The sequence below is a fragment of the Lampetra fluviatilis genome, chromosome 2 (assembly GCF_964198595.1).
Source record: "Lampetra fluviatilis chromosome 2, kcLamFluv1.1, whole genome shotgun sequence".
In the NCBI taxonomy this organism is placed as follows: Eukaryota; Metazoa; Chordata; class Hyperoartia; order Petromyzontiformes; family Petromyzontidae; genus Lampetra; species Lampetra fluviatilis.
This window is the reverse complement of record NC_136276.1, coordinates 14,591,373-14,602,764: the sequence shown is the minus strand read 5'-3', so window position 1 is coordinate 14,602,764 and position 11,392 is coordinate 14,591,373.

The window sequence follows — 11,392 nt, the reverse complement described above, 5'->3', positions numbered from 1 at the left end:
GCTCTCTCTCTAACACCCCTACATCACCCCCCCCCCCCCCCCCCCCCGCATAGCTTGCAGCCGTCCCGTCTGCCAACATACAAAAAAAACGACAATAAAAGCGCATTTACCCCCTGACCGCGCGTGTGCCTCACTATTTTTCAACAATAACAAGAACAACACAACAAGAACGCAACAGCAAGAAGAGAAAACAACCCGACGCACCCCCCCGATTAAATACGAATTCCGTAAAAACAGTCTATACACAATTTGCAGGGAACCCACCACACACACAACACGCAATGAACACAACCTATGTACACATCTTCCGGCCTCACAACAGTCTGCACATTTTAGCGCGTGTCCGTGCAGCGGGCCCCTCACACGAGGTAACACTGGGTGGTGGACCATCAGGTGGCAACTGTCCGTCTCGGAGTGAGTCCTCATCCGACGCCGCGTGACCCTTGGCATCCCCAGGAGGGGTGATCGGGCGTGAGCCCGTCATTCCTGATGCACCTGGAGGTGGCACAGCCGGCAAGGCATTAGGTGAGCGCGACGGAGACGGACCCAGTGAGTCGGTCGACCCCCCACATGTTTGGCCACGCGTGTGTGAAGTGGGGATGTGTACCGCAACGAAGGGTTTTAATCTAGAGGGGTGGACGAACCACCGCCGCTTCCCCCATTTGATGCGCACGCACTGCGGTCGCAAAACCTCGACCACCTCCACAGGGCCCCGCCACGGCCGCACCAGCTTAGAGGAGGTTGCGAGTGGCACCTGGGAACAGTGCAGCCATGCCTTGTCCCCCGGCTTCCACTGCAGCATGTGCGCCCGACTCAGTCTGAGCCGCTCATTCGCTTTCTGACGGAGGTCAGAGTTTTGCATGGCAGCATCCCGTGCCTCTGTCAATTTGGCCAAATTAAATTTTACATGGTCAGCCAATTTAGTTTTTCCCTGAGGCGCGGGGATCTGCAGCTGGGCACGAACAGGCGGGTCAGGTTCGCGGCCGTACATGAGGTAGAAGGGTGAAGTCCCAATCGGTCTGTGAGTCCGACACCTGCTGTGACAACATTGACGCGATGGTCCGATGCAGACGCTCGACCATCCCGTCAGTCTGCGGGTGAGACGGGGAGGTACAAATTTTCTTCGTGCCCAGGAGCTCACAGACTTCTTTGAGCAATTTACCGGAAAAATTTTTGCCCTGGTAAGGGTCAGCAGCCGCTCCGGAGCACCTTTGTCCAGGACATAACCCTGAACAAAGGCCTCCACGATGGCTGCTGCCGACTGGTTGGCAAGGGGCCAGGCCATAGGCCAGCGTGTAAAATACTCCACACCAGTTAACAAATATCTATTGCCCCTGGGTGTGGCGGGGAATGGGCCCAAAATATCCAGCGCGACGAGTTCGTTAACTCTGGACACTTTGATTGACTGCAAGGGTGGGTTAGACACACGTGCTGGCGGTTTTTGTTGCGCGCACCGAGGGCATGACCCCAGTAAATCCCCGACATCCTTCGTCATGCCTGGCCAAAAATAATCGAGTTGGAGTAAGGCGAGGGTCTTTTGGGTCCCCAGGTGTAGGAGGCGCTCATGTGCGGCCCACACTGCCTTGCCCCGCAACCCCGAAGGGACCACCAGCCGATGTCGATGGGATTTTCCATCCCAGTGCATCAGCAGACCATGCACCAATTCCCATGCGTCGGCATCACCCCTGCCCTGCCCAGCACAGCCGACGCGACGACGCAACCTGAGGAGAGAGGTATCCTCCATCTGGAGGCGCCCCCATTCATTGACGGGCATCCCCAACAGGGAATCTTTTCCCTGTTGTGCGATTGAATTTGGAACCAATGTTTCGTCGTGGCCGGCGGCCGCCAGGACCGGAACCGGTATGTCCCCTACTGGCCTGCAACGTCCCGACCCCAGGAGGCATGCACATTCGGAGGTGGTTGGCATGCGTGACAGAGCGTCAGCATTTGTGTGGCGAACGCCCTTACGGTAGGTGGTTTCAAAATCAAAATCCTGGAGGATCTCCAACCATCGGGACAATTGTCCCGATGGCTGTTGAACTCGCAGGGCGTACTGCAGTGCCGCATGATCTGTGCGGACGGTGAAATGCCGACCGTACAGATATGGGCGATACTGTTGGATGAAATAGACACAATTGCCAACAGTTCCCGACGGGTGACACAATATCTTTGCTCCGCCGGAGACAACACCCGACTGCCGTACGCAACCACCTGTTCCACGCCGTCAACCACCTGGGAAAGCATGCCCCCAATACCTGTATTGCTCGCATCGGTGTCGAGCAAAAAAGGCTTAGAAAAATCGGGGTAACTCAAGGGAGGAGCTTTTACCAGGGCGTCCCGAAGGGAGCAGAAAGCAGCCTCCTCCTCCTGACCCCAGTGGAACCGAACCCCTTTTGATGTTAAAGCGTGTAGGGGTTTTGCAATCGTCGCAAAATCTGCGATGAAACGTCGGTAATACGACGCGAAGCCAATAAAACTCCTGACCTCTCCCACCGAGGTGGGAGTCGGCCAGGAGCTGACGCACTGCGTTTTGGCAGGATCAGTAGCAATACCTGAGCGCCCCACGATGTGTCCCAAATAACGCACCGAATCGCGTAACAGATGACATTTTTGGGGTTTGAATTTCAAATTAGCAACCCGCATCTTTAGGAAAACCGCCCGCAACCTCTGGAGATGTTCGTCAAAAGTTTTACTAAAGACGATAACGTCATCCAAATAAATCAGGCACGAATCCCATTGCAATCCAGCCAAAACCAATTCCATCAAACGCTGGAAAGTTGCTGGCGCTGAGTGGAGTCCCATCGGCAACCGGTTGAATTGGAACAGGCCGTGCGGTGTACGGAAAGCAGTTTTAGGCTTTGAATCATCGTACAGAGGAAGCTGCCAGAATCCCGAAAGTAAATCCAATGTGGAGAAGAATCGCGCTCCCGCCAAGGCGTCCAGCGATTCGTCCATCCGTGGGAGCGGGTATGCGTCGGCAACCGAAATTTTGTTAAGGCACCGAAAATCAACGCAAAACCGCAACGAGCCGCCCTGCTTTTTAACCAGGACGATCGGTGCTCCCCAAGGGCTGGTGGAAGGAGAAATGATGTCGGCGGCTAACATGTCATCAATAGCCGATTTGACATGGTCCTTTTCGGCGGGACTTAACCGAAACGGATTCTGGCGTATTGGCGCGCTGTCACCCGTATCAATATGGTGACGCAGCAGATGAGTGCAACCCAAATCGTATTTGTCCCGACTGAAAACGTCGGAAAATTCCCGCAGTAGCGTTTTAAGCTGTTGACGCTCTGAATTTGACAGGTCCGTCGATCCCGCACAAAGCGCCTCGAGCCACCCTTCATCGCTGTCCGAATGTGGTCGCGGCGCAGGGACAGCACTCACGTGATTCGCGATGGGTTCCTCACAGGGCACCGGCGTCGCGTGAGCAAGCACGGTCCCCTGCGGAACCACCACCGTCTGCGAGCCCACATTGAGGACCGCAATGAAGGGGTCTCCGTCCCCTCTTATTATGGTCTGGACCGGAAGTAAATGAGGTCCACTAATCCCGGCCCTAGATGGCCCCAGCAGAACCCCTTGGGCCCCAATGCCCTTAACGAAGGGCCGCCGAAGTTTCAAAGGAACCAACATTTGTGCCCCCGGAGGAACGCGCACCGTTCTATCTACAAACGCCGGCACCGTTGCGAACGCCGTCCGACTCGTACCGGGGGATGGCAGAAACGCCATGCGTCGGCCCGACGGGAGCTCAATGCATCCCTGGTCGATTAATATCCTAATCGGCATTTTGGCCAGGAAGTCCGTCCCCAGCAGGCACGGAACCGCCAGCGAGGAGGAAACAAAAATCGGCCCAGACAATTTAATATCCCCGATACAAATTAGGGCTCGAATCTGTCCGATGATGCCAAGTGAGCCCCCGTTAGCAGCAAAGAATGGCACGTTAACAGGCATCAAAGGACGGCTCTGGGCAGGGAGAATATTGTAAATTAACTCCGAAATAATGGTCGCCGATGCTCCCGTATCGACCAGGATGCGCACCTCGACCCCGTCGATGTGCCCCACAACGGCCGACGACCCCGACAGCGCGGCTACAACACGATGGGCCAACACGGACCACTGGCTGGGTTCAATCTGAGTACCCAGAGCGGTGCGTGTTGGTGCGATGGTGCGCGATATTGGCCCCCCAATCGGTGCGGTGTATGAGTGTGTGGCGGGTGTGTGCGTGGGCCAAACATGTGAGGTGCCGCGACTCGCCGGGTTATGATGATGGAGCTTGGGAAGAGGGCCGGCGTCCCGTCGAGGTGTCGTCCCGCGCTGCCGAGGAGAGCGGCACCCCGAGGCGACATGGCCCCGGATGCCGCAGTTGTAGCAGCGCGGGAGCGCTGGTGACGACGACGGATGATCGGGATGGCTCGAGCCACCCCGGTCCGCCCGTACTCCCGCTCCCTGCCGCCGTTGATGGTCGATGGCGCAGATCTCCTCCGCCGGGAGGGTGGCTGCGGCCACGGTACGCCCGCTCGCCGCCTTGCTGGCCTTGCGTCGTTGCGCGAGCAGGTTTGCGTGGAGGAGTCGTGCTGCTTGGAGGGAGCACATCTCCGCGTCGTCCTGTGCGACGATGACGATCTCCAAGTCGTCCGCCAGCAGGAGTATCTTCTCTGTAACCATGGCGTCGACACCTTCGTTGTCCATCCGTGGAAAGGCCGCCTTTGCCAGTGCCAGGAGGCTTGTGCGGTACGCCAGAGGCGACTCCTTTGCCCCCCGCTGGCGATCGTAAAAGAGTTGACGACAGTCTGACGGCGGACCGTAAACTGCAGCCAGCACCTGCATCGCCGTCTGCAGTGTAGAGCGCCTCTCCTTCGGTGCCGATGTTAAAGTGGCGAGGACGTCGCTGTCGAGGAGTGCTGGCAGCGCGCGGAGAGCCTCGGCGTCCGTCCACTTCGCCATCTCCTGGTGAGCGAGGAAGCGCCGCTGGAAGCCGCCCCAGTCGCCTTCCTCGCCCACAAATTCTTTGAGTGGAGGCAGTCGCTGATGTAGCGCAGCGGCTGCCGCAGAAGGTCGCCCTTCCTCGTCCCCCTCACCCGGCTCTGCTTCGGCGTGCACGACCGATGGCATCACCGGTCGCACCCGTGGTGACGTCCCGTCCATTGGCGATGACGCGGCAGGTACTGTATGCCCGCCGTTGGACGCGATGCTCAGGCCGGCCACGCCCTCAACTGCAGCTGCGGTGATGGCGGGATTTTCAAATTGGTGTTCCGCCGAAATGGCGGGAAGGCGCTGTGGTCGTCGGCTTTCGTCGCCCCGTGGCGGTCCAGCAGCCCCCAGCTGAGTGATGTGGTCCAGCATGCTGGCAGCGGCGTGCAGCAGCTCCATCAGCTTGGCGTGCGCCTGCCTCAGCCCCTCTGCCGACACCTCTCCACCCTCCTGTTGCTGCGGCGTAGCCGTATCTGGCCCCGACTGCTCCGTGCTCTCTTCACCCGTCCCGGGCTCTCCGACTGCAGCGGTGTCCTCCGCCCCCGGTATCCTGACCCGAGCTGACCAGCGCGTGTCCATGTTCATAGATTTTTACTTCTGACACCAGATGTAATACTGTTGAGGACTCTTGGAAAACCCGGGGTTGAGGCACACGTATTTATTCCGCAACAGTTGTCACAACCGCGGACATACAATACTGGAGGGGGTATCGGCCCCCTCACCCGGCTAGCTGGGAATACACTGCTAGCTATCTCTGACCTACCTCCTAGTCCTCCACTAACGGGCTAGGGGAGGCTGTCTGGCCCGACACTGGTAAGTCGGGCTACGGTACCCGGAGTCCCAGAGCACTAGCTCTGGTTCTCGGGACCACGCCGCTGGCTCGGTCCTGCGCGGCCCTGACAAGGGCGGCGTCCCAGGGGAGTCCAGGGCTCTAGCTAGACGATCTTCGGTCTTCACTGGTTTAGCTTTAACATTCTGCCCCGAGCCCTCTGACACATCCCCCTTTATACTCAACCCCCGCTGAGGGGTGGGGCCCCGGGCTGCCTGGTGCGGACGTCGTTGAGAGCACCCCCCCCCCGTGCACTCACGTAGCCCCACCGACTGTGTTTGTTTCCCATAAGCTGCCATGCATAACGGCTCTCTCTCTAACACCCCTACATATATATGCACAAATCATTCAAATATCCAAATGTAACTTCTAGATTATTCTGCAGATTTAATTAAAATAATATATTACAAGATTGTAATAGCAGTGATGCTCTAGTACAAATATACATAAATAACCAGATTCATCATTAACTCTTTTATAAAGACCCAAGATCTCTCTCTCTAAGTGGGCCAAACCTCAGAAGGCATCTTGAAAAAATGTCACCCGTGGCTCTGAGTTCATTATTATTATTTATTCAAAACGAATGTCATACACTTGTTCCTTTTAATCTAAAACAGGTATTAATATTTTTATTATGTATTTATACCAATACATTTTGTCAAGAATATGCATGACTGATTTGGGTTTTTTGTGGTAAAAGTATCTGGAACTCGAGCAGATGTGGGGAACTGCCCTAAAGCGGATCGGGAGCTGGATGGACAATAACGAGCTAAAGAAACAATTTCTGCTCAGATTGCATATCAGAATATATATTTATACTGGAGGAATCCGATGAGCTATTAAGCTCTTTTTCACAGATGTTCAGTTGGAGTTGGTCACAGATATCCAGTAGGGGCATATGAAAACAAATCAGCTCATACTCTTTGGTTTTTTCGGTAAAGTCACGTAGGTAGAAAAATAATATATCACGACGTTCCTATTGCAACACAAGCAATCGTCATCAGGTGGGACAACCACGGCAAGAAAAAACTGCTGAAGTAGGCGAGAGATCTGCCGTGGCACGAGGTTATATATATATGCCTACTTCAGCAGTTTTTTCTTGCTTGCTGTGGTTGTCCCACCTGATGACGATTGCTTGTGTTGCAATCATATCGTCGTGCTCTATTATTTAATTTATTTTCTTTCTACGTGACTTTACCGAAAGAACCAAATAGTATGGATTCCTGCAGTCACGAAAGCTTCAAATCAAGATGAGCTCATATTGGGTAAAGATTAGTTGACATTAAAAACTAAAATTCCTCATGCCTACATGACCAAACAACAATCCCGCTCTTTGCTACAGTATATCTTGCAACAAAAACATCGACACAATCTGCAATAGACGACATTAAAAACAACAATCAGTTTTGTACTGCGATGTTCTTTGGCCAGAGGCAAAAGCAACTGCACCATTCGAAATGATGGGAGCAGCCTTTGCCAGGAAACAAAATGCAGGGCCAGTGTCTCAGTACTTTCGTGTCCACTGTCGACTTCATTATTATTGCAGCATTTCACGTCTTTACATTTCAATGTACAGAAGTAATGTGATCAATTTCCCACTAATTCCAGTGTTTGAAACCAGATCAGTAATGACACAAACCTTTTTTGCATTTACGATCCCCCTTTGCAGCTGTGACATTTATAACAAGTTCTCTCAGAGCGCATGCAAATGTGATTGACACTATCAAGCAGAGTCAGTCTCCTAGTTTCAGAGGCACAACATACCCCCAATAGAATAGGCCACAGGCAAAATCAGTTTTTCTTTGAGTACCTATATCGAGTATCGTGCGTTGGTACGGGAGAGCACAGAGCGTGTTCAGGCTGACTGGCCACTCCGACGGAGTTGGTTCATAGGGTGGTCGCTGCGACCACAAGTTCGTTGGTTGTCGTGGGATCCATTGAGGGGGTCGATTTTCAAATGCTCGTCGACACTGGGGCGTCGGCGACCATTATTTTCGAGCTCATTTATAACATCTTGCCGTACAAATGCCGTTCCTTGTGCCCTGTCGAAGTACCGTGCTTTGCCGCCAACAGGGTGTTCAATAGGTATTATTCGGCAAATCACTGCACAAATTTGTATTGCCGATATAAAATTGACGGAACCGATCCTTGTCTCTTCGTCCCTCGCTGTCCCATACTTGCTGGGGACAGATTTCTTGGGGAAGATGCCGATTAAAATTTTAATTGACCAGGGGTGTATCGAATTGCCATCTGGCCGTCGGTTGACATTCCTACCCTCTCCCACTCGCTTGTGTACGGTCAATGCCACAGTACAGGCGCTTGCGTTGCAAACAGTTCGGGTCCCCCCAGGCACGCAAATGCTCGTTCATCTGCACTTGCGAAAGCCGCTTGATCCAGCGACAACGGCGCGGGGGATCCTCCTGGGTCCCTCTAACACAGTTGTACGGGGGCTAGAGCTGGTGGGGGCACAGACCCTAGTATCCGCTGATAGGGAACCATTCATTCAGGTCCTGAATGCCGGGCTACAAATGTCCGTCATTCCGCAAGTCATGGTGCTTGCCCATGCGTCGTTTCGGGGTGATTGCGTCGTGGATAGCGTTGGGGCCGGGTCACGTCCGATGCCGCGTTCGGGTTCAGATGTCCGCTGGGTGGACTCCCTCTGCTCGGAGGCTGCGGACTTTGCTGGCAGCCCAGAGGAATAAATTGAGGTCGCTTTTAATAGAGTTCGCTGATATTTTCAGCACCGGTAAATTCGATATTGGCCGCACCACATTATTGAGCCACCACATTGACACGGGTGATGCCGCTCCCATCCGCCAAAACCCTTACAGGCTTAGTCCTGCCGAAATAGAGCATGTTCGGCTGGCAGTTGATGAAATGTTGGCCGCCGACATCATTTCGCCATCTACCAGTTCGTGGGGAGCCCATATTGTGCTCGTTAAGAAGCACAATAGCAGTTTGCGCTTCTGCGTTGATTTTCGTAAGCTCAACAAAATTTTGGTTGCTGATGGTTACCCTCTCCCCCAGATGGACGACTCCCTGGACGCCCTAGCGGGCACTCAGTATTTTTCCACGCTCGACCTCCTGTCCGGGTTTTGGCAGTTGCCATTGGACGAAGCTTCCAGGCCCAAGACGGCATTCCGTACGCCGCAGGACCTTTTTGAATTCAACCAGCTACCGATGGGACTCCACTCCGCGCCGGCGACATTCCAATGTTTAATGGAGCTAGTTCTAGCTGGACACCAGTGGGACTCCTGTCTAATATATCTCGATGATGTCATCATCTTTAGCCGCACGTTCGATGAACACCTCGATTGGTTGCGCGCTGTTTTTGCCAAAATGCGAGCGGCAAATCTCAAATTTAAGCCCCAAAAATGCCACCTACTGCAAACATCTGTGCGGTATCTCGGCCACATTTTTAGCAAGTCCAGCGTTTCCACTGACCCTGAGAAAATGGCGTGCGTTCGGACGTAGCCTACCCCCACGTCGGTGGGGGAGGTGCGGAGCTTCATCGGCTTCGCATCGTGCTACCGCCGCCTTGTTGCTGGGTTTGCTACCATCGCGAAGCCCTCCACGCGCTGACAATCAAAGGTCAAAAGTTTAATTGGGAGGAAGAGGAGTAGGCCTCGTTTGTGGCACTTCGTGAGGCCCTAGTCTACGTCCCTCCCCTCCATTACCCCGATTTTGCTATTCTGTTCGTCCTCGATACGGACGCGAGTGACACCGGCATTAACGCAGTCTTGTCTCAGGTAGTCAACGGGGTGGAGTGTGTCATCGCATATGGTAGCAGGGTACTTTCCCCGGCCGCACAATGCTACTGTGTCACGTGCCGCAAACTCCTGGCAATTGTAGTGTTTGTGCGGCTGTACCGTCCATATTTGTATGGCCGGCACTTCACAGTGTGCTCTGACCATGCCGCGCATCAATATGCGCTGCAGGTCGACCAGCCATCTGGCCAACTTTCACGTTGGCTGGAGATTCTCCAGGATTTTTCCTTCACCGTGTCGTACAGGAAGGGTACTCAGCACTCCAATGCTGATGCCTTGTCACGGTTGCCGTTGCGCACTGAATGTGCATGCTTTTCGGGCTCTGGGCGCTGTAGGGGGCCAGTTGATGATTCGGCCCCACCCCTTGCAGCATCGGCTGAGGTGGCTCCCACGGAGGTGATGGACGGTCCTGTGGCACACGACGCCATCCTTGAACTTGACCTCGCTGAATGGGGACGTCTCCAGATGGAGGACACGTCCCTGTTCAAGTTGCGTCGCCATGCCAAACATGCTGATAATGATGGTAGCCGTAGGGGCCTGGCTCCAGTTGTCCTGAGGGATGGCCTGCTACTGTGATGGGACAAGGGGGCACGCTGTTATGCTGTTGTCATGCCCACGGCCCTGCGAGGGAGGGTTGTGTGGACTGTTCATGTAAAACTTCTACACTTGGGCGTGCACAAAACTCTCGCCACGATCCAGCATGATTTTTTCTGGCCAGGCATGGCCAAGGACGTGGCTGATCTATTGAAGGGTTGTGTACAGTGCGTGTGGTGGAACCAGCCGGCCAGGCCCTATTGTCCACCCTTGCAGTCGATTCGCGTCTCACGCATCAATGAACTGGTCGCACTGGACATTCTGGGTCCCTTTCCCGTTACCCCCCGGAGTAATACCGTATTTTCCTGCATATAACCCGCGGTGTATACCACTTTTTGCAAACAAAACAAGACCCTGCGGGGTATATAGAGGTGCGGGCAATCCAAAAAATATTTTACAGGTGTGATATGTCATAACTCGTTATTTTTTTTCTTATACAACACTTACCTTTGACTAAAGCACTGCTGAATAAACCACTCACACTAAAATTGCACATGTTATCACGTTTAAAATCATTCGAATTGTTTGTACAATAAAACGACAATGTTTGAAGTGGGCGCACTTTGTTTACCGTAATACTTTCAGTGGATGTAGGGGGGTGCGAAAGTTTCAGCTGAGGCTATGGATTGCGCAATAGGAAGGGCCTTAACAAGCGTCTACCAGACGCAGAATCATAATTACTGAGTCCATTAGGCCGCTGCTATTGGCTGAGCACTACCGTATACAGTCGCGACTATGAGCTTTGTTTCAAACTTCCAATGGCTGTGTTGCCAGGAGGCAATGGCGTTACCGTAGTGCTGCTATTGTCTGCGCAGTGTGCAATCTACCATTGCTAAGACTGTACAGGGGTAACTACCGGTGATATGATGAGGTCGAATGCTGGTAAGCCTAACAGTAAGCTTACTTACTTATTTATTGGATATTTACTTTTGTTACTTATTTACTGTTTTAAGTTCACTCGTTTCCGGTTAGTTTGTTTTCTTTGTGCACGTTATGATTTTAATGTTAACAATTGATAGTGGAATGTATTACAAATGTAAACTTTGTATTAATATGATGGAACTAAGCTGCGGTAACAACGTTAAATATATGAATGCATGCGGGGTATATGGAGGTGCGGGCTATCTGAACTTTTTTTACACAAAATGCTATTTTTGCGGGGTATATGCGTCTGTGGGTTATATGCGTATGCAGGCTATATGTGGGAAAATATGGTAAATATTTACTGGTGGGG